General features: G+C 40.7%; 1 long non-coding RNA gene across 2 annotated transcripts; it reads right to left on the bottom strand.

Annotated features, from left to right (window-relative positions):
* Nucleotides 1–12,506: 12,506 nt before the first annotated feature.
* On the bottom strand, nt 12,507–16,303 carry LOC132619093 (uncharacterized). Of its 2 annotated transcripts, XR_009574510.1 has the most exons (4): nt 15,395–16,303; nt 15,103–15,328; nt 14,140–14,205; nt 12,507–13,186 (listed from the first exon to the last, which is right to left on the bottom strand). It is a non-coding gene; the product is annotated as an uncharacterized LOC132619093 (long non-coding RNA). The 2 variants fall into 2 exon arrangements; XR_009574509.1 differs by having other exon boundaries at nt 15,103–16,303.
* Between the last annotated feature and the right edge of the window lie 8,231 nt (nt 16,304–24,534).

Raw genomic sequence — 24,534 nt, 5'->3', positions numbered from 1 at the left:
ATAAATAAAATAAGAAACTAAGTCCACCATTTATACATTTCAAGAAATTTCCACCGCCTCCATTTTCACGGTGGCTTTCACCCCCGTGAAATGGATTTATGATGGGACCGCCACCGTGAAATGGTGGTACCCTCCGTAGAACGGCACCATTCAGGATACCCTGTTCAGTTAGGTATGCTGCCTCTTGTGAACCTGATCCCAACTCTAGTGCATTGTCTGATCTAATGCATTTCACTTTCTTGTTGAACTGTCTTTCTATCATGGCAATATAACTTTTCAAAACTGGAAAAGCATTGCACTTAGTACTAAGTAAGAATGTCCAAGTGCACCTACTAAAGTCATCTACAATAGTGAGGAAATACTTATATCCATTATAAGTAGCTTGTTTGTAAGGTCCCCAAGTGTCAATGTGAATGAGATCAAATAATCCTTTAGGTTTGATTGTACTAATAAGAAAAGGTGTCCTAGTTTGTTTAGCTTTAGGACATACATCACATACACAATCAGTGAAAGAGGAAGACTTAATAAAACTCAAATATTTCATTGCTGATAGTGGCAAATGCCCAAGTCTGATGTACCAAAGGCTTACATCTGAAATAACATTAGCAAGAACAGGAAAGGAAACTGAATTGGAAACAAACCGAGAATCACTTCCTTTTGAAACTGAAACTACATTTTATTTAGAGAAAATATTTGACTTAGAAATTGAAGGATGCAGTAAGTACAATCCTTCTTTGACATTACCAAAAACTTCTATTCTCCTCAGAAAAAGGTCCTGCAAAATACATGCACTAGGAGTGAATAAAAGGTTGCAATTGATTTGTTGACATAATCTGTTGACAGAAAGCAGATTATACTTAAAAGAAGGAACATGAAGAACATTTTTTAAAATGAGATTAGGCAAGATTGGAACACTTCCTACATGAGTAACAATCAGCTTAAAAGAATTTGGTAGACTAATGCTTAGAGGGACAGGTAGAGGAGTTAAACTAGAAAAATAGGTGGAGTCAAAGCACATGTGCTCTGATGCACCTGAATCAATGATCCAAGTGTTGGAATTAAAAACTGATAGACAAACTCCTGAATACTTAAGGATTGTACCTGCTATAGCATGAGGATCAGGGGCAGTAGAACTTGATTGCCCTATTTGTGAGTTTGATTGTCCCATTTGCATTTGCATCTGTTGAAACATGTGAGCAATTTCTGATCTCTGTTCCTTGCTGAGATGTTGGAAAGATAGATTTGCATTTGTGGTCTGATGTGTTCCCTTTTGTTCCTGTAAGTCATCACACCCAAGTGCTGCATTTCCCTTAATGGGAGTTTGATATTTTTTTCCTTTGGTGAACTCAAAATCCTCAGGGTACCCATGTAGTTTATGGCAATCATCAATCACATGCCCTATCCTTAAGCAATGAGTACAACTCACATTAGGATTGAATTTGTTCTTCCTCACTTTAGGTCTAGACTGACTGTTTCCAAACCTTTGAGGATGATTTCCAGTATTCCCAAATCTTTGAAAATTATTTCCTCCTTTGTAGGATGGGTTACCTGATCTGTATGTATTTCCAGGTTTGTAATTGTTCTTTCCCTGATTTGTGGCCATGAAACAAGTGGAATCTGAGAACACATGGGTATTAGCATAGATCTCTCTTTGGTTTTCATCCTGGAGTAGTAAGGAATAAGCATGATCCATGCTAGGTAAAGGGTTTATCATTAAAATATTCCCTCTAGCATGTGCATAAACATCATTCAACCCCATTAAAAATTGAATCAGCCTCTGGTCCTCCATAGATTTGGTTAGTTTTCTTTTTCCTTCACATGTGCAGTTACAGGTGCACACTATATCAGAATTTAGAGAGTCTAATTCATCCCACAATCTTTTTAGATTAGTAAAGTAGCTTGAGATGTCTGCATTTCCTTGTACCAAACTGCTTAGTTCCTTTTGTAGATGGTAAAGTTTAGCCCCATTTGATTTACCAAATCTACTTTGTAAACTATCCCACAATTCCTTTGCAGTTTTGGAATAGATCACACTGTCCTTGATTTCTTTTGATAGGGAGTTTAGTAGCCAGGCAGTGGCCATGTCATTGCAACATGACCACTGCAAATATTCATTTGATTCCAGATCTGGCTCTTTACATGACCCATTAATGAAACCCAATTTTCTCTTTGCAGATAAAGCTATTAGAACTGACCTTCTCCAGCCTGGGAAACCTCTGCCATCAAATACTGCATTGATAAGGTTCATCCCAGGTGAATCTGAAGGATGAAGGTGATATGGGTGATTCATGTCAATGGTGACAACATTTTCTCCTTCTTTGGATGTTGCAGGGGTGATGCCTGTTTCAGCCATCTTAGCTGAGGCCAGAAAATGATGTGTGAATTTGCAAGATTGGATCGGGCTTTCACTGCTCTGATACCATGAAAGAATTTGAAAAGATTGATGAAATTTTCTGTATCTTATTCATTAGGCATTGCTCCTATTTTATACAAAATTGTACATCCAAATAAAATAAAGAAATAAATGAAAAGTGTATGTACTATGTACACTTGTCTTATTTCTATTTATCCAACATATCAAAATGTGTAACCAACTCATATTCCATTTATGCTCATCATTTGTGTAAAGCTGTCCAGCACTGTCCAAAATAAACAGTTGTAGCGTTAATCTTTCCACGTGATTGTTGTCATTTTCAGTCAAAATAAATTTGTCTGAAAACACTTTTACTTTGCCTCTTTCTTGGTCACTTTTACTTTGCCTTTGCCTTTTACTTTGCCTCTTTCTTGGTCACTTTTACTTTGCTGGTCACTTTTACTTTGCCTTTTTCTTGGTCATCTGCTTCGTTATTTTTACTGTCTCTTTCTTCCTTGCTTTAATCGACATATCCATGGCAGATGTTGTTGATGCAGAATCAACATCCTTTCCTTCAATAGCAGAATCAACATCCTTTCCTTCAATACTGTACAAGGCATATGTATACTCGCCACTTCTCAACTAGTCATGGAAAAATGCTAAAATGAAAATGAATTCCCGACAAAGGATAGCTACAACATAAACAACATGGAATAACATAAACAAGTGATTTCTATGAACGACCCTTCTTTTGTACGCTTTGTTCGGCACTTGCTTTATGGTTTTATGCCATCAAACGAAGGGAAATAGCCTCTATCTTTCGTCGACTTACTCCAACAATCCCAACAAATAATATGCGTACAACACTTCAATCAACACCAAACGATAATGGAACTATCATTAAACTAAAGGAAACTAATGTACGATACATCGAGCGACAAACTCGTCTCATAACAACAATCAATACTTCTCTATATCTCTTTCTGCCTTCATAACACACATAGAAACAAAAACAACATATTCAAGCTATTCAATCAACTTCCAGTCATATAATGCAACAAGAACAACCTCAAAATAGTCCAACATACTACAACATCTCAAATATGATTTCTCAACCAAACAATCTAGCTATGACCTATATGATCTCAAATACATGAAAAAAAGGTATAATCTTACCTCAAACAACTGGGACGGCCCTGAATCTAAGCTTACTTCAACTTGGGGGAATCTTCCAATCAACAACAAGAAAGAAGAACTCGGTTTCACTAGCACCACGAGATTCCTGGTACTTGATTCACGCTGTTTATCTTTGATTTCACTCTATGATCATATGAGAACTCTTGGAGAGGGTTTTTAGGTGTATAGGATCTGGAAATGGTGATAAATAAAATAAGAAACTAAGTCCACCATTTATACATTTCAAGAAATTTCCACCGCCTCCATTTTCACGGTGGCTTTCACCCCCGTGAAATGGTTTTATGATGGGACCGCCACCGTGAAATGGTGGTACCCTCCGTAGAACGGCACCATGAAACACCGCCTATTTTCCAGCTTTCTGCCAAGAAACTACGGTGGAACCCCCACCTTGACGGGCCGTGAAAGTGTTTCACACTTCGTGAAACTCCCAATGCTCTCCAAACTTCACGACATTTACTTATCACTTGTTAAACATACCACTTGTAACCTTAAAGATGACCTTGTTCTACGAGCTTACGTCGACTTACTTTAGACACAACTTATTTTATGAAAAGTACGGGATGTAACACCTTAGTTAACAATACTCGTGCTTATTATTGCCTTGAGTAAATAGGAGCAGATTTAGAAAGATAAAGTTAATTCCTTCTTGATTATGTAAGTGGACACTTAATTTGAATCAAAATAAAAAGGCTAAGTGAACATTTGAGTTTGAACAAAAGAGAGTACTGTAATAGCAATTCATTTAAATTGGAGATAGATGATGGCAAAAAATGAAAATCTGCATAATTTTGTAAAGTGAAGAATAAATTTAAACTATTTGGCATAGTTTAAAGGTAAATCTAACTGTTTCCTTGTAAAAGAAGATTATGAATTGAGAGGCTTCGTTGTTACTGAATGGAGACTGTCCAGAAACTAGCTTCCCCTTGTTCTTAAACGCTCACTTTTGGTAATGAAATAGTCAGTTGCAAAAAATAAAATAAAGGGAGGATAAATTTAAATCACTTTACAAAATGAAAAGATAAACTTAAAATAATACTTCCTCTATCCCAATTTATATAACATTCTCTCTTTTTTAGCTTGTAAAAAAAGAATATCATCTTTTTATAATTAGAAATAATTTAACTGTAAATTTTTTATTTTACCTTAATGAAATGATTCATAGCCACACAAATATTTATGATTTATTTTAGACCATAAATTTCAAGAGTCTTTCTTTCTTTCTTAAGCTTATGTCAAGGCAAACAGTGTCATGTAAATTAAGATGGAAGGAGTAATAAGTAGTAACCGACCAAACAAAAAGTTCGTCTAAGTAGGCGTTTGGACATGCGATTTCAAAACATGGTTTCATGTCATGAGATGAAATTAGCGTTTGGACATGCTATTTCATCTCATGGTTTTATGTCATGATATGAAATCTCAAATCATCCAAAAGGCATGATTTGGGATTTCAAATTATGGTTTCAAAAAATTTAAATGTAAAACTTGACCCATAAATATATATTTTATTAAAAAAAAAAAGACTCATAAGTTGGTAGATATTTTTAACAATTACTCCCACCAACCATTTATCAACCCGATTAACTTCTACCAACCTTTATTTATGTTCTAACTTCTACCAAGTCATAGTGACATTATTATTCATGTTAAATTTTCTTTTTTATTGAATTAAAGTTTAATCAATTGATGTTTTATTTTTTAGAAAGGTCTCTAGTGGCGTATTAATTTTGTTATGAATTATGACTTGCTCATTTGGTAAGATTGTGTAAGAATGGAGAATGTTTTGATAGTTTTCACAACTTGTGGGATTTTTATGTGTATAAAAAAATGTAACTTAAGAAATCCAAATTACATGTCCAAACTTGATTTCAAATCATGATTTTATCTCATGATTTCCAACCATAATTTCAAATCATGTCCAAACAACGCCTAAAAATATCAGCAGCAGAAAAATAAAAGGAAAACAAAGGGGAGAGGGAATTGCTTGACAAGATAAGGATCTCAACGGTAAGTGTTTATGTACACCAAGTGTTTACTCAAATCAATTTAATTTACTATTAAATAAATTATAAAGTAAAAATATACATTAATTAGGAGCAAAGGTGCAAATATACCCTTTAATTTTGTAATTTAGAATAAATATATCTCTCGTTACAAAAATGGTGTATATATACCTCTGCCGTTACAAAACAGTGTAAATATACCCTTTTTGCTATCGGGGTTTTAAAAAAAAATCATTTAGGTTTTTTTTTAATTAAAAAAAAATGACACATGACTTTAAAAAAAAAAGTCTACCCATTTTTTTTTTAGTAGACATACTTTTCTAAATCCACATAGTCATTTTTTTTCTGATGGGTTAGGTCTGGTTAATTTAAAAAAATGGGTAGACTCATTTATTTTAAAGTCACAGAGATATTTTTTAAAACGAATCATACCCGACACACCCGAAAAAAATTTATCATGGCTTTAGAAAAATATGTCTACTCGAAAAAAAATAGATAGACTTTTTTTTTAAATTCATGTGACCTTTTTTTAATTAAAAAATAACCTAAATAATTTTAAAAAAACTCTCGTTAGCGAAAAGAGTATATTTACATCATTTTATAACGGTAGGAATATATTTACACTATTTTATAACGGTAGGAGTATATACACTACTTTTATAACGAAAGAAAAATATATCTGCCCTAAATCACAAAATTAAGAAGTATATTTACATTTTCGCCCATTAAATAATCAAGGTAGTAATAATTATATAGTATTACTAGTACATTACTATATATTTATTAAAATTTATTTAAAACATTCTGTGCAGATAAAATTTTTCCATATCGCTTTGAATCTCTTAGCCGTATCTGACCTCTTTTTATGTTTTTATTGAGTCGAGGGTCTCTCGGAAACAGCCATTCTACCTTGGTAGGAGTAAGGTCTGCGTACACTCTACCCTCTCCAGACCCCACGTTGTGAGATTTCACTGGGTTGTTGTTGTTTGTTGTTGTTGTGCAGATAAACTTTTACTGGAACTACTGGATGCCTGTCCATTGAGGATAAATGACATGCAGATAAGAGGGTGACAACTGACAAAAGAGGGCGGCGCTTTTTGAAGCTAAAATCCAAATCAAAATGACTTTTAGGCTGTGTACAAAGACCAAAAGTCGAAGCAGAGTCTTGCACTCAAAGTAAAAGGCATACTCCTTGAAAGAAACCACTTCTTTCGTATTCTATCGGTCTTAATTTATGCGATATTATTTAATTAAATGCGAAACTTTAAAAATAATCAAAATTTATGATTCAAAATAATTCTTAAATATTTATATGATTGTAAATTATTTTATAATTAAATTATTCTATAAATATAAAAAAGTAAAATTCTTTTTTAGATAGACTAACAAGGAAAGTGTATTACATAATTGGGATAGAAGAAATATTATGCATGGCAAAGTGATCGAATATACTTTACATTATGGCAAAGTCAGAGGTATGATAGGACCTGGATTTAGTGGTAGAGTTGTATACGGTAAAAAAACCGGATAAGCGTTAAACCACTGAGATAAGGAACCGAGGGGAGAGAGGCATAGGAACGTGCACGGAGACTTTCGTTCTGAACCGTAGGAACGCCTAGACCGAAAACAAGGTAGGGCACCATTTGGTCCGGTTTTCTCCACGGCCGGGTTGGACGTGGCCGTTAGTCCGGATGATTGAGGCCGTTGGTCCGGGAGATCCGTTGCGCGTCTGCCACGCGTCGATAACGTCCTGCCATGCTCAACTGCCAACCGTACGGGTGTCAGATCGTACGGCCAACCTAATCCAACTCAGAACTTTTCCCTTATTATTTTATTCTTTATGTTGTATGGAGCCTAGTGGGCAACACTATAAATAGGGGGAATTGCCCTCCTTTTAGGGAGTTGGCTTCTACATTACTAAGAACTCTTGTAATAGCAAAATATACAAATCTCCCTCTCAATATATCAGATTCGATTTATGTTTGTTGTACTCATTTCTTACGTTTCCTAAATCAAATACCGTTTATGTATTGATAGATACACGAGAACATAGCAAACCACCGATCATCGATTGCTTCTTTATAGCATATTCATATATTCATTCTCTCTATAAAATAAGATCAAGATATAGCCACATATCCTATACCTCACTTACAATTTTAATTGATTATCCAAATCCGGGGTAAACAGTTTGGCGCCCACCGTGGGGCTAGGATAATAGTGGTCTTTTATCTTGATCTCTACCTTACCCATCTAAATCAAAAACACCTTTTGTTCGTGTCTCAAGAAACAGACTAACTGCCTGACAGTGGGCAATCTGGTCACATCAACAACAACGAGATCGTGGCCGAAAATGAAGGCAGCGAGCCACGAGGATTACCAAATCCAGCTGACCCGAACCCCGTTAATTCGAGGAAGGGACTCAACGGACAAAACACCGTGGACCAGGAGAATGCCACCTTACCGGCCATTGATCCTATAAATACCCACAACTCTGTTACTTTGTCTCGGGCACAGGACCGGAAAGAACCGGGTATACCTAATGATAATATTGACTTACGTTTAATTTTTGAAATGTTGCAGGAGCAGAGAGAGGAGATTGCCAAACAGGGAATCGCAATAGCTCGGTTGCAAAACGGAGGGGATACCACGGCCCCGGAAAAAACGAGCGGTGTTGCTGAACCCAGAAGGGAGGAGGCACGCGTTATTGAGAGCAACGGATCTGGAGCTGGATCCTCCACTGAGGTTCTAAAAATGCTCGAAACTTTGGCAAAGCGGGTAGACTCAACCGAAAAGAGGATCGAAACATACAAGGCAATGATATGGAGAAGGACGAAATTGAATCGGTACTGCTGAAAAAGTTCGGGGAAACCTTGTCCAAAGGAACATTAACATGGTACGACCATCTACCCGAACATTCGATCACTTCTTTCGAAATGCTCGCTGATGCCTTCATCAAAGTTCACGCCGGTGCCAAAAAGGTGCAGGCCCGTAAGGCCAATATTTTCCATATAACCCAAAGAGACGATGAGTTACTGCGTGAATTCGTCAACCGTTTCCAAAGGAAACGGATGGAACTCCCCCCGGTTCCAGAAGAATGGGCTGCGCAAGCTTTCACAAAGGGGCTCAATGTCCAGAGTTCAACAGCTTCGTTCAAATTAAAAGAAATCTTGCTGGAGTACGAGGCTGTGACATGGGCTGATGTCCATAACCGATACGAGTCGAAGATTCGGGTGGAGGATGATCAATTCGAGCTCCCCCCGGGGCTAATAAATGTGAATAAAAGTTTTGAGAGGCCAAGGAAGGGTTACGAAACAAAGGCCGAATCGTCGAAGGAAAGGTATCGGCCATACTCCCATTCGGAGAAGCAAAGTTTCAGGTCGGAGAAATCAAGGGTGAGCCCAAGCCGTTTCTCCAGTCGGGGTAGTAAATGGGTCAAGCGACCATCGAGCAGCCGGGGTCTCTCATTCAGGAGCGATGCCGGAAGCTCTGCCAACAACAAGGACTCACCAAAGATATCGGAGTACAACTTCAACGTCAGTACCTCGGGTCTCATCTCGGCTATCGGTCGTGTCCCGGATGTAAGATTCTAAGGTCGGATCCGGGCCAACGGGACCCGAGCATGGTGTTTGAATACCATGGAACCCATAGTCACAGAACCGAGGATTTTCGCCAGTTGAGAGAGGAGGTAGCCGGGTTACTGAAGAATGGTCATCTCCGAGAACTGCTGAGTGAACGAGCCAAAAGTCACTACAGGGAAAGGGAGGCTCATCGGAGGGCCGAGCCGGAAGAACCCCATCATACAATCAACATGATAATTGGGGGCACCGATGCCCCTCGAGGGCCGATAATGAAACTGGCCAAGGTCTCTGTTGTTTGCGAGAAGCGCAGCCGGAACTATTTACTCGAGGGCTCTATCTCTTTCAGCAACGAGGACGCGGAGGGCATCATCCAACTGCACAATGATGCATTGGTAATTTATGTACTTATCTTTAAAACTAAGGTTAAACGTATTTTGATTGACCTAGGTAGCTCGGCCAACATCATCCGGTGGAGAGTGGTCGAACAACTAGGGATGCTCGATCAGATTGTACGGGTTGCCCGGGTACTCAGTGGGTCCAACATGGCAAGCGAAACCACAAAAGGGGATATCTCATTGCCTGTGAACATCGATGGCACTATCCAGCAAACGGTGTTCTATGTAATTAAAGGGATATGAAGTATAACGCATTGCTGGGTAGACCCTGGATACATAGCATGAGGGTCGTGCCCTCAACACTGCATCAGCTGCTGAAATTCCCCACCCCGGAAGGGATAAAAACCATCCGAGGTGAACAACCCACTGTAAGGGAGATGTTCGCAGTCGCAGAAGCAACACCTCGGCCCAAAGAATCGGCTCAAAAGGAAGAAGATCTAACCGGAGGAGCGGACACCAAATAGCAACCAAAGCACACTGGGTTGGATCCGGGGTACAAAGGGGATGATTTCGATGTTCCCAGATCGTTTGTCATGCCGAATGACTCGGATGCAACCAAATCGACCGTAGAGGAGCTGGAGCAGATCATCTTATTCGAGTATCTACCGGACAAAAAGGTATACCTGGGCACGAGGCTAACCCCGGAGCTCAGGAACAAGTTAATTGAATTCCTTCGAGCTAACACAGATTGCTTCGCATGGTCCCATATAGATATGACAAGTATATCACCAGAAGTAGCAGCTCATAAGCTTAGCTTAGACGGAAAGTTTCCCCCGGTGAAGCAGAAGAGAAGGCCCATGGCGGAAACAAAACACGCCTTCGTAAAAGACGAGGTAACCAAGCTTTTAAAAATAGGTTCTACCCGGGAGGTAAAGTACTCGGATTGGCTGGCTAATGTGGTAGTGGTGCCCAAGAAAGGTAAAAAAATTTAAATGTGTGTTGATTACAAAGATTTAAATAAAGCATGCCCGAAGGATTCATTTCTGTTGCCTCACATCGACAGAATGATCGATGCTACGGCCGGACATGAGATGTTAAGTTTTCTCGATGGTTACTCCGAGTATAACCAAATTCGGATGCACTCGGAGGATCAAGAGAAAACATCCTTCATTACCCAGTACGGGACTTACTGTTATATTGACGACATGATTTTTAAGTCCCTGGAAACAGAGGACCATTTAAAGCATTTGCAGGAAACCTTAGATGTGCTCCGCAAGTACAACATGAAGCTTAACCCGGAAAAATGCGCCTTCGGCGTCCGGTCCGATAAATTTTGGGCTTCATGGTGTCGAACCGGGGTATCAAAATCAACCCGGACAAAATCAAGGCCATCGAGGATATCAAAGTAGTGAACAACGTCAAAGGAGTGCAGAGGCTCACCGAAAGGATAGCGGCGCTAAGCCGTTTCATATCAAGATCCTCGGACAAAAGCCACTACTTCTACTCCTTACTGAGGAAGAAGAACGATTTCGTTTGGACACCAGAGTATCAAAAGGATTTGCAAGAACTAAAAAGATACCTGTCCAGCCCACCGCAACTGCACACGCCAAGAGCGGACGAGCGGTTTTTTCTCTACCTTGCTGTCTCCTAAGTAGCGGTGAGCGGCCTTTTGGTCCGAGAAGAATCAGGTACACAATTCCCTGTCTATTACGTGAGTAGAACTTTGGGGGATGCGGAGACCCATTATCCCCACTTGGAAAAATTGGCATTGGCACTGGTGAGCGCTTCTAGAAAGCTCAAGCCCTACTTTCAATGCCATCTGATATGTGTAGTAACTACCTACCCCCTAAAAAATATCATGCATAAACCGAAACTATCGGGTAGGCTAACTAAATGGGCTGTAGAAATTAGCGGGTATGATATCGAGTACAAACCTCGAACGGCCATCAAGTCCCAGATCTTGGCCGACTTCGTGGCAGATTTCGCCCCGGCTATGGTCCCCGAGGTCAAGAAAGAACTTCTGCTGACCCCGGGAAAGGCCTCGGGTATTTGGTCTCTACACACGGACGGGGCCTCGAACCTCAAAGGTTCCGGGCTCGGAATCATCCTTAGAACCCGGCCGGGGATGTCGTTCGGCAGTCCATTAGAACTGCTAAATTGACTAACAATGAAGACGAGTATGAGGCTATGATTGCAGGTTTGGAGCTGGCCCGAGGTATTGGGTGCCGAAATAATCGAAGCAAAATGCGATTCGCTTTTGGTCGTAAACCAGGTGAACGGCGTCTTCGAGGTCAAGGATTGGATGTAGAGGTATCTTGAAAAAATCCAAGTGATACTACATCGATTTAGAGAATGGACCATACAGCACATACCGAGGGAGCAGAACAGCGAAGCCGATGCATTAGCAAATTTGGGATCTCGGTCGAAGGGGAGGAAATCAACCCCGGCACAACGGTGCACTTGTTAAACACGGCGATAGAAAACGGACACGCCGAAATAAACACAATGGGTTTAACTTGGGATTGGCGCAACAAGTACATCGACTACTTGCTTGATGGGAAGCTCCCGAATGACCCGAAAGAATCACGGTCATTAAGGACCAAAGCTGCGCGTTTTTATTTGGTAGACGGCCAATTGTATCGACGGTCTTTCTTCGGACCCTTGGCCAAGTGTGGGTCCCGGAGAGACGGAGTATGTGATGAGAGAGGTGCACGAAGGAACCTGCGGCAATCACTCCGGCGCTGATGCTCTGGTCCAAAATATTATCAGGGCCGGTTATTACTGGAACCTGATTGAGGAAGACTCAAAGAACTTCGTCCGTAAATGCGACGGATGTCAGAGACATGCTCCGATGATTCATCAGCCCGGGGAGTTGTTGCATTCGGTGGTATCACCCTGGCCTTTCATGAAGTGGGGTGTCACGACCCAGCCCCGTGGGCCGCGACTGGTGCCCTACTTGGGCACCCAAACGGACATACAAACTAAATCATCATTTTTAAACAGAGTTGAGAACGAATATTATCAAACGCATTCAAGTATATAGCAGAAGCCGACAAGGCTATATTTCAATATTTAGATAATTTCCAGAAAAATTTCGGCAGAGTTTCCTTTGTTTTACAGACTATCCAAATTAACCCTGCGCACAGATAATACCAACAATGACCACCCAGGGCCAACAAAGCAACATTTAAACATATGCGGACCGGCCACCGCGGCGAATGAGATCGCCCAAACACAACATATACACGCATCCGTACAGAAAGACCCTAACCCACAAACATGTCTACAGACCTCTAAACAGACCGACGAAATCATATAACGGGACAGGGCCCCGCCGTACCCATGAACGAGAATATATATATATATACAGTAGTGACAGACTGTACCAAAAGATGGGCTCTGAATAAAAGAGCGCTCCAAATGGCAGAAAAGATATCCTAGACGGACGGATCAGCAAACCTGTCGTCGGTACCTGCGCGGCATGAAAACGCAGCCCCCGAAGAAAGGGGGTCAGTACGAAATATGTACTGAATATGTAAAGCCTGAATTACAGAACCAAAATCATAACTGGTACAGAACGTACAGAAAAAGTGAGTAGAAAATCCAAAGTATCAAATACATATCTTCAAAACATGCGGAGTGTGTACAGAAACATATGTCATATCAAATCCGGCCCCTGCCAAGGGACTCGGCAAACAGAACGTGGCCACCCTCCCGACGCTGGTGCCACAACACAGAAGAATCAGAATAGGGGCATAACCCCGTAACATAGTATATCATATCAGATGGCCATGGCAAATCATATCAGAACATGTGTACATGGCACAGCATACTCCACAAACCCATGTACACGTATACCTGCCCCCTCACATCGAGGCACGGCGAACAATGCAGAGGATTACGCTTGACAACATATCCTGGCCCGGGCTCAGTGTGGGAAACATTGGGGCATCCACGAATAGAGTAGTGAGAAACTAAATGCAGTTAAAATATCATAAATATTTTCAGAGACTCGATGAGGCATATCAATGACAAACCAATTCAATGAAGTCAGACGGGATCATAATAAGTGAGTTTCGGATGTCATAATGAATTACAGAAGCATACCTTTCTGAAGTCGTTCCGAGTGCCAAAACAATTTATAAGACTTAATGAATTATTTAAAACAATTTTTGTTTAGTAGTTAATAGAGTAGTCATATGCATAAAATCATTATCATAAATTCAAACATAAGTAAAATGATCATATTTGAAATTCGAAATGATAATCATACCAAATTCTTTCAAAAGTCGTCCGAATTACATAAAGGAAAGTCGCGGGACCCACGAACGGGTATCGACCCGAATCGGGCCCGCTCATGGAAAACATACTCATTATACATCATGCAAACTCTTATGAAAATATTGGAGCAATCAGAGCCTTTATGCAAAAGATATGGCATTTCGTAGTTACGGAATTCTTTAAAACAACTTTTTGTACAAAGTTTGGAAATCAATGCTTTCGAAGACATAATTGTTCATACTTCATCACAACATACATAGGAATGCCAAGAAATATATATATAAGGATCATAACGTGCTCGGATTTCGAATTTGGAATTTCCTCGAGGCTCGTGATATAGCCTATTGAAAACTAAGGCATGCCAAAAGAAAGAAGGGTTGCGCTTTACATACCTCGTACGCACTCCAAGATAGCCAATCTAAAGTAAATTCCAATCTACGCCTCGGGCTCCCCAAGGTCTACAAATATGCCAACGAATATCTAATATTAAACATAGGCACTTAAGCCATTCATTCCAAACTAACATTAAATTCTACAGAAAATTCGGCAGCACTTCCCCTGTAAATAGGCCATCCCGAGAATTTAACTCACTCAAAATCAACAGCAACAACCACAATAACCAACCTAGCAACTCCAATAACCAATCCGAAAGACAATATTACATTAATACTCTCTTTTTCATCATTCGACAACTTTCCAAATATTCAATTCAACGGCTTACCTTCAAGCCAACATCAACGCCTATACATTCAAATACTAACCCAAACCCATACTAACAACATTCAAGAACATTCTAAACAATTCACATAATATTTCCAACGATCCAACAATTTCTCCAAATTGGGCCGAAAACAGCCCCTAAACTATAACATAACGATGCCCGAAATTCTAACGAACACTTACAACACACCAAGCAGCCCATATACACTTCTTACGACTTATTTCATGCCATCTTTTCAGCAAATTTCAGGGAAATACAACAGCAGCCACACGACACCACATCATCTATCCATATGCAAGTAAATCACATTATTATCTCTATAATCCTTACAACAACCCACAACAATTTTAACTCCAACTCTAACCATTAAATTCCTTCATTCTCATCACATAATCTATGATTACAACAACCAAAATATTAATTCAAATCAGTCCATCAAATTTCAATTAAAAACAGCCCCTACGGCATTCAACAACATTTCAACAACATTCCAACATTCGTGCAATTCATGTTACCAAGTTACAACTATGCTTCAACATCAAGATACATAATTTCACACATACAATTTACATTTGCATATTCCCCACACGTCCAACTTCATCATCAAACACATAGAAAAATGATCAACTCTTACCTTAACAAGTTGGCTTTTTCCACTTAGCTAGAATTTGTGAAATGCACTAATACTTGTTCTTGTTGCTCCAAATGAATTCTCCACGTTATTATCACCTTCCTAAGGGCTGAAATACCTAGAAAATCTGATTTTTGGATCAACAAATTTGAGCTCCAATTTTGCTAGCCATGGCCGAATGCCATGGCTTATGCTCTCTCTCTCTCTCTAGCTTGTATATCAACGTTTCCTTCACGTATACACCATATTAAACCTTTAATCCAAATTGATAACATGAGTGGGAGGTTGAAATTACCTTTAGCAATCAGAATCTTCAAGAATCTTGTTCCTCTTTCCAGCTGCTTGCTTAACAACACAAAAAAAACTTAAGCTACAACTTCTCTTTAACTAATATCATGTCAAGGGTCTAGGATTTAGCTTATATGATGGCTCAATTAGAAAGGGGGTTTGGGAGAGAAAATAAGGGTTTTGGATCTGTTTTAGGTCGTGTGAAATGATATAGGGCAAAGTGGTGACTTATCTATTGAGTTTAATGGGCCTCATGGGCCGAAATGTGAGTGTTTGGGTCGGGTCCAAACTTGCTGCCCTGCCAGCCCAACTTGCATCGTCCATATCTCCTTATCCCGATATCATTTTGACGAGCGGTTTGTTGCATTACAAACTAGACTCGATGAACTTCATTTTAGGCTTTTGAAACACCTTAAAACTCCTCATATTCAAGGAGATATGCCTCCTACAATATAGACTAAAATCGGGTCCGAAATTTTACTGAAGTTGTTCCGATTCATTTCGTTTAACTTCTAATCCTCTTCCAACCTTATGTAACCTCTTATGCATACATATACACACTTATATACATCAATAAAAAAATCCATATACACATCTTGAAGGGTCCAGAGACTCACAATAACCTTAAACATAACTAGAGAACTCACAAAGCTTTGACGAAACTCCAATCGCAAAAGTATATTCATATCTTTTGTCCACCCTCTATATCATTACTAATAATCACAAATACTTTAAAAGGTCACTCGCATTACTTCATATACATACTCATAGCGCGATTCCACACCCTTTAGGTAACCGTGTCGCCTTGGGATACTTAAGGAAACCATGTATATATAACGATATTCTTACTAACTCGATTAACTTTCCTTGAACCTTCTTAACTCATTCTTTCTTGTTTTAATACAAGTAGCACAGATTATTATGGAGTGTAACATGGGGAATGGACATCGTCGGTCCATTACCATGGGCACCAGGTAAAGCTCATTTTATTTTGTTTATGACTGATTATTTCTCCAAATGGGTTGAAGCGCAGGACTTTGAAAAAATCAGAGAAAAGAAGGTCATTGACTTCATATGGGACCACGTCATCTGTCGTTTCGGCATCCCCGCTGAGATAACTTGCGATAACGGGCCCCAGTTCGTAGGTGGCAAAGTCAATAGATTCCTCGAAGGATTGAAGATCAAGAAAATTGTATCAACTTCGTATCACTCGTGTGCAAACGGATAGGCGGAATCCACGAACAAGACAATTATCCAAAACCTGAGGAAGAGACTTGAAGCATCAAAGCATTATTAGAGAGAAATATTACCGGAGGTATTGTGGGTTTACAGAACCACATCGAAATCGAGCACTGGGGAGACTCCTTTCTCGTTGGTCTACGAGGCTGTAGCTCTTATCCCCGTAGAAGTTGGTGAACCGACCCTCCGGTTCCGATATACAACCGAGGAGTCAAACGAGGAGGCCATGGCCGTAAGACTCGACCTCACGGACGAGCTTCGCGAAAACGCATTGGTCCGTATCGCAGCCCAGAAACAGAGGGTGGAAAGGTACTACAATCGGAGAGCCAATTTTCATCACTTCCAAATAGGGACTTGGTGCTCCGAAAAGTTACCTTGAACACCAAGAATCCCAACGAAGGAAAACTGGGTCCGAACTGGGAAGGACCTTACAGGATAATCGAGGTAACGGGTAAAGGATCGTACCAGCTGGAGTCCATGGATGGGCAGCGGCTGCGCAATAACTGGAATGTGGCTCATCTGAAAAGATACTACTACTGAGGTAAAAACACCACATGTTTCTCTATTTTTGACCTTTTTTTTTTGCAGGAAGCCGAGTACCAGGCAAAGAAAAGAATCTAAATCTGAAAACATGTGTTGCACTCTTTTCCTTAGTACGGTTTTGTCCCAAAACGGGTTTTCCGACAAGGTTTTTAATGAGGCAACAAGTACAACGTGTTACTTGACAAATATAAAGGACAAACGTTCGGAACCTCGGGGTCACACACAATGAATGGGGACTTAATAGCACTCACCCGATCTTGCGGCTCTGCCAAGAGCTAGGGGACTATCACACCCACTCCGGAGGCCGCCCTCAACAAATAGCACCGGGCCAAAAATGATAGGTTTCAGTGTAAGGATCAAACGATCAAAATGAATCCTGTCTATTTAGTACTTGCTACGTCAAAAACAAGGTCGGACCTTCTGCTATAGGTTTCAGTGTAAGGACCAAACGGTCAAAATGAATCGTGTCCATTTAATACTTGCTACGGCAAAAGCAGAAGGAAACAAAATTCTCATGTATACAAACACTTTGCAATGCAAAATTATCGAAAGTTTGGATAGCAATATCTCGGTTATCTTCTTGTTAAAAGACTTTACCCCGGTGAAACTACCATATTTCGGCACCACTTCATCCACACACCCTATACCGGGCATTATGGTCGAAATTCGACAAAGGCGACAAGGTCATAGCAAACCGATCCAAAATCGTTAAAAATTCGACTAAGGCAACGAGGTAACAACGATCCGAGCCAAAATTTTCTAACCTCCCCAACTGGGGACTGTTACGTCAAAATTCAGCCAAGGTTGAGATTCGGGTGCCCGAAAGGATACTGGCCCTAAAATATTGCTGAAAAATATCGGCCCTAAGGAAATGCCTATCACGATTCGGAGGCATCTGAATTAACAAAGCATTAGGTAAGTCCTACAGGCACAGTGAACTAATGACTACGAGTCAGCTTGTTCGTAAAACGGACCAACAATTCAGTGAAAAATAAATAAGCAAACGTTCAAACGAAGGAACTAGAAAGATGCATTTTTCATTTATACAGAATCTGTACAAGGGATGTTTTTACATCAAAAAACCAAAGTCCTACAAAGGCAGAAAATAAAATAAAGATGAAAGCCAAGTACAGGCCCTAATCTACCCGGAATGGCTGGAGCCAGAACGTTCGGACATTGTCCGCTCGGAGTCATCGAAGTCAGCACCGAGAGCATCCTTAGCCTCTCCCATGACCCTTTTGGCCTCAGCAATAAGGGTCGGAAGATCAGTAAAGCCATGCTCGGCTTGCTCGAGGGTGATCCTCCGAGATTTTCATTTCTCGTACTCGGCAACAATAGTGGCTTGAGCCTTGGCGACTTCCACGCTCTTCAGAGCTTCTTCCAAATCAGCCTCGGCCTTGGCTAGCCTTGCCTCCAAAGCATCCCATCTCTCTCCAAGGACATTCTGCATTTGGATGGCCGATTGAAGCTCGGCCCAGAGAGTGTCATTTCAATCATCCGTCTCTTTAAGTTCGTTTTTCAGATCGTCACACATCCGAGCCCTCATCTCCGCCTTCTCCTCGAACATCCTTGTACACTCTTGATATCGGGCACTCTCGGATTCGAGCAATTGATTCCTCTCGTCCAAGCTCGCAGCATCCGACTTCACCAAGTCCACCTCCTCCCGGAGTTGGGAGAGGGTGGTTTCGAGCTCGCCAAGCCTCGAGAAAATCTGAGCGATGCCTCGGTTAAGACCGATCTTGTCATCTTCGAGACTCCGATTATATTCGGCCATCGCAGCCAGCTCACTCCTTAACTGACGGTTTTCGGCCTTCACTGCGTCAAGCTCGGGGCGAAGCTTGGAAAGAGCGACTGCTCGGTTCAACTCCTCCTCCTTCTCCTGAAGAAGGTGCAGATATTTCTCCGTTTCTAGGCCCTGGGCATCCAGTTGGCCCTTAAGATCGTCCATCTCTTGCTGGGCACGGATGAAGGCTTCGTTGACGAGCACCACACTCTGTAAATGAAGCAAGTTAAAAACTTGAACAAAACAAGGCTGAAATTCTCAGTGAAGTTATACAAAGACGGCTAAAAAATCTTACCCGGTTGCCCGCGTGCATACCCTCGTTAATGAGGCACTGCTAAGAGACCCCGGTCATCTTCCGCTTGTCCGAATCCGAGACAAGAGGCCGCAGATAGCTCGCTACACCCACTGGGTGAGAAATAAAGCTGCAGTCCTCGGGAACGGTGACCATAACCGATTTTGTTCTCCTCGGCTCCATGCTCGGGGCCGGAAAGATACTCACCAAGCTGTCCCTGGCCCCAGATTCGGAGGTCCGGCTGGCCGACCTCGTGGCCCGAGGGATCGGGAGATACCCGAATCCTGCAGCTTCGCCGGTAGTGAGAGGAGTGCCCAAGAACATATCCTCAAATTCGTCAGGCCTCGGAGCCGGGGTAGAGGAACTTGGAGAAACCTCAGTATCTTCAGCAAAGGTCGGGGGCTCCGTAGTTGCGGAAGGCTCATTCTCGGGCGTCAGATGAACGTCAATGGGGACTTCGATCTCCGGGATCGGCTCAGTCCTTTGACCGGCTTCAGCAACGGCCGCCTCCCCGGGCTTCCCTGTCCTTTGCAGGAGTGCTTCTTCGGAAGAAGTTTCACCTGAAATGTCGACGAAATAAATCGACCTTAGAGGAGCCGGGGAAAGAATTTCTTCTGCACCTGTATGTGAAACTGGAACTAAAAGTCCTTCACCAGCAGAAATAAGGGGTGGTACGGAGACAGCCTCCTTCGGGATCGTAGCCACGGCAGCATCGGCCTCGACTCTCCGAACAATAATGTCGAGCTCTGTTTCGTCCCGTAGGGTCCGAGTGACTCTCCTCGCCCTCTTCTTCGACTTTTTCCCTTTATCCGAGGGCCTTTTCCTTTTGGCGGTAACAGCAGCAGCAAGGGCACGAGATACACCCGCTGAGTCAAACTCGGGTGCCGACATTGTGGGTTTGGCTATTGACTCCGGCCCGGGATCCACCGAACCTTTGGGTAAACCTGAAAGTAAAAAACGCAATGAATATGGATAGTAGAAGGTGCAGTGAACACAGGAAAGAGCAGAATACTACCATGGTTCTGGGCGACCCATCGGCCACGTGACAGGTGCCCCCACGTCCGGTTATCGTGAACATGTTGGCTAAGAAGTGCAGTGACCCATTCGCTCAGGTTCCGGACTACCGGAGGAATATACCCATTGGCTGACACGAATAAGAAAAACAGTGAGAAAGCGGGGTTAAAATTTAACGAAACATACAAAAGCAATCGCTTAAAGGTTCAGACTTACGCTTGTTGTTCCACTTCTCCGGGAAAGGCATGTAATTGGCCGGGATGATGTCCTCGGTCCTCACCCAGACATATCGCTCCAACCAACCCCTGTCTCTGTCCTCGTCCATTTTTGAGAAAAATGGATTTCGGCTACGCTTGGCAAGTTTTATTACGCCACTCCGGAACAACCTTGGGGAATATAGGCGTATCAAGTGAGCCAGCATGAGCTCCTTCCCGACGTTGTTGGCCAAAAGCCGGAGGCATGCCACAACCCTCCAAACAATCGGACCAATCTGGGCCAAGGTTATGTCATAAGTCCGGCACATGTCTAGGATGACCGGATCGATCGGAGGATCGAGCTTGAGGGTGAAGGGGTAAGTGTAGACATACAAAAATCCCTCCCGATGGTCGGTGACTGACTCATTGGGCCCAAGGGCGAAAACTAGGACCGGGCGATTGTCCCATCCGCAGTCAGACCGGACAAGGTTAAGTCTATCCTCGGTAATAGAGCAGGGGTATTGTCTCACATCATACCCTCTGTCGGATACGGAGGAAGGTTTTTTGACCTCTAAGTCTTTGTTGAAATTGGTTTTGGCCGGTATAATGTCCGAGGCTGTAGGCTCGAAGGAACTCTTTTCTTTAGCCGGAGATGCAGGCTCGGTTCCTTGGGATGAAACTGAGGGAATATCATGGGAAGTGGTTTCAGACATTTTGAAATATGAAAGGAAGAAGTTGAGTGGATTCGGAAAGGAAGGTGAAAGAGTAAAGGGAGCAGCTAAAGAGTTCAAGAGTGGCAAAAGTGAAAGGAGGAAGCAACACTCAAACAAGAAGCTACAGCACACGAGAATGAATGGTGAAGGAATTGGTAAGGATCGTTCCTTTTTGCATAAATATAAGCAGCAAATCAACAGGCAATATGAGTTGTAGGATGAGAAGTGAAAAGCTTCAGAAGAGAGAAGATGAATATAAGAGTTCGAAAATGTTTGGATGAAGAGGTGAAAGAGCCTTATATAGGCATGGGACTGTGACGGTTACGATTCCCCAGCCAACCGGGGAGCGCCACATGTCCCCATAATTAATGAGGAGTGACTTGAAACGACGTGCGTGCGGCGGTTGTCAGAACGGGCCATCTGGGGTAAGACACGTGGCCGATAAAGGGGGAACGTGACGCAACCATTCCCGCCAAAAGGAAGAGATGACTACGGTTAAATGGAATCACCGGTTTCTTGATTCATCCACTTCCCGCTACTCCGATAATACTTTGGTCCGGAAAGTGTGGGGACTATGTGTATACGGTGAAAATCGGATAAGCATTAAACCGGTGAGACAAGGAACCGAGGGGAGAGAGGCATAGGAACATGCACGGAGACTTTCGTTTTGAACCGGAGGAACTCCTAAACCGAAACCAAGGTAGGGCACCATTTGGTCTGGTTTTCTCCACGGCCAGGTTGGACGTGGCCGTTAGTCCAGATGATTGAGGTCGTTGGTCCGGGAGATCCGTTGCGCTTCTGCCACGCGTCGATAACGTCCTGCCATGCTCAACTGCCAACCGTACTGGTGTCAGATCGTACGGCCAACCTAACCCAACCTAATCCAACTCAGAACTTTTCCCTTATTATTTTATTCTTTATGTTGTATGGAGCCCAGCGGGTAACACTATAAATAGGGGGAATTGCCCTCCTTTTAGGGGGTTGGCTTCTACATTACTAAGAACTCTTGTAATAGCAAAATATACAAATCTTCCTCTCAATATATCAGATTCGATTTATGTTTGTTGTACTCATTTCTTACGTTTCCTAAATCAAATACCGTTTATGTATTGATAGATACACGAGAACATAGCAAATCATTGATTGCTTCTTTATAGCATATTCATATATTTATTCTCTCTATAAAATAAGATCAAGATATAGCCACATATCCTATACCTCACTTACAATTTTAATTGATTATCCAAATCCAGGGTAAATAAGAGTGTGATTACGGGTTCGGCGTAATTAAGTAGCTTAGGCACAAACTCAATATTTGTATTAGAAAATTTATTTAAATGTATGAACAATTTATCAAAGAATCAGCAGGAAAAAATCTTGTGATTCAAAACCCATAAACTAATAATTCCTACACTGCTTAGGAGCGGTGTCAGAATTTTCGCTAAGAAGGTTCAAAATATGATCAAGTAAACAAAAAAAGTCAAAGGAATTCAACATCTACTATATATACACAATAAATAATTTTAATCTTCTATATACAATATAATCTTTCGCCAAAGTGAGTTCGCCTCTTCCTCCCATTGCTGCACCCCCCCCCCCCCCCCAAAGCCCAGTCTGGATAGCATACATTTACTCCTTATATGTGTCTTATGCGGTGCGCGTATATGAATTAGTCATGTTATTGGATTCCAATCTTGATTGTAGAGACAAATGTAGCATATCGACACCAGATTTAGTTCGAAGCATCACATAAATTTATATATATAAATCCACAAATTATAATATGAACTCATATCTTTAAATATACTCTTTTGGAAACAGTCTCCCTATCTTCCGAAATAGGGGTAAGGTCTGCGTACATTTTATCCTCCCCAGACCCTACATTATGGGATTTCAATGGGTATGTTGTTGTTGTTGTTATTGCTGCCTTTGGATTAAAAATAGAGTCCACTTAGCTTTTTTTTTTAGATCAAAAAAAGAGTTCACTTACCAAATCAAGAAAGAATTAACCTTGTTTTTTCATATTTACTCATATTAAGTGTTATATGATCAAATTTCAATGTCTATTTAATTAGGAGTGATTTAGTCAAATTACTTATTTTTGTTTCGGAATTAATATTTTTTAAGAGATGTTTAAATAACTAAATAGACTCTTTTTGTGACTGGAGAGAGTTATTATAAATTTAATACTAAAAATAAGAACTTTAGATATTAAAGTCATAAAGCTTATATCCCGAATCCTCTGTTCATTAAGTGAAGGAATAAAGCAAACACATGGGTCCATATGATCTGTCCTTCCTAGGTAACAGGTAATGATACTTGGTGAATGAAAAGGAAAAAAGGATACTGACTTGTCCATGAAAATAAAAGGGGGGACCGGGCCGGGGAGAGGTTTACTATGGTAGAAGAATAACTTTGTCAATCTTGGGCGGCTACTTTTTTTCTTTCATTTCCAAGTTCAACTAATGTAGTATGCAAACCTTGTCCACTAAGCAATACAATGATGTCTGTTTCCCCATCGACGTCGTATTGCTCCTTCTATTATTAAAAAGTTCAATATCACTTCTCGAAATATTATTATCAATCTATATATATATATATATCTTCAACGTTATAAAAGTGACTCCAATTTGTCCTTCATCTATTAACTCCATCCATTATAATCACACGGCATACCAATTCTCCACAACCTTCTTTTTACCAGTATCTTCACCATATGTATATCACAACCAACATAAATCATCTACCCATCTTCCATTGTTTCCTTGTGTATGTAATATCTCATATTTCCTAATGTTAATATACGTAAGAAATGATCTCAAGATTTGACTGGATAACGAAATAATATTTCTACAAAAATTGTCTTTCTCTCAATTATATTATATTATTTTTATTTATTTAGCATGATGAAAACAAATCTATTGTACCTTTAATAGTTTATTTTTATATTGTATTATTTTTATGATTTGATTGGATAACGAAATAATATTTCTACAATAATTGTCTTTCTCTCAATTATATTATATTGTTTTTATTTATTTTAGCATGATGAAAATAAATCTATTGTACCTTTAATAATTTATTTTTATATTGTATTATTTTTATTTATTAAAGGTACATGTCTCTGATAGGTATAGATCCGTATGTATAAGTTGTTTTGAATTTAAACTGATGGCTTAAACAAATAAATCTTGGATAATCAATTTTGTGGAGTGGAAAATATATAGATACAAAAATATTCCAAACTCCACAGGACCGTCATCAAATTAGAAATTAGCAAAAGTTAGAAATTTCATTTTTTAAGACATAGAGGATTGATAAATGGTTTATGTTGGTCGTGATAGTATATATGGTGAAGGTGTTGGTGAC

Source organism: Lycium barbarum, chromosome 11 (genome assembly GCF_019175385.1).
Source record: "Lycium barbarum isolate Lr01 chromosome 11, ASM1917538v2, whole genome shotgun sequence".
NCBI lineage: Eukaryota > Viridiplantae > Streptophyta > Magnoliopsida > Solanales > Solanaceae > Lycium > Lycium barbarum.
The sequence above is the reverse complement of the archived record's forward strand: the minus strand, read 5'-3'. Positions and strand labels throughout refer to the sequence as shown.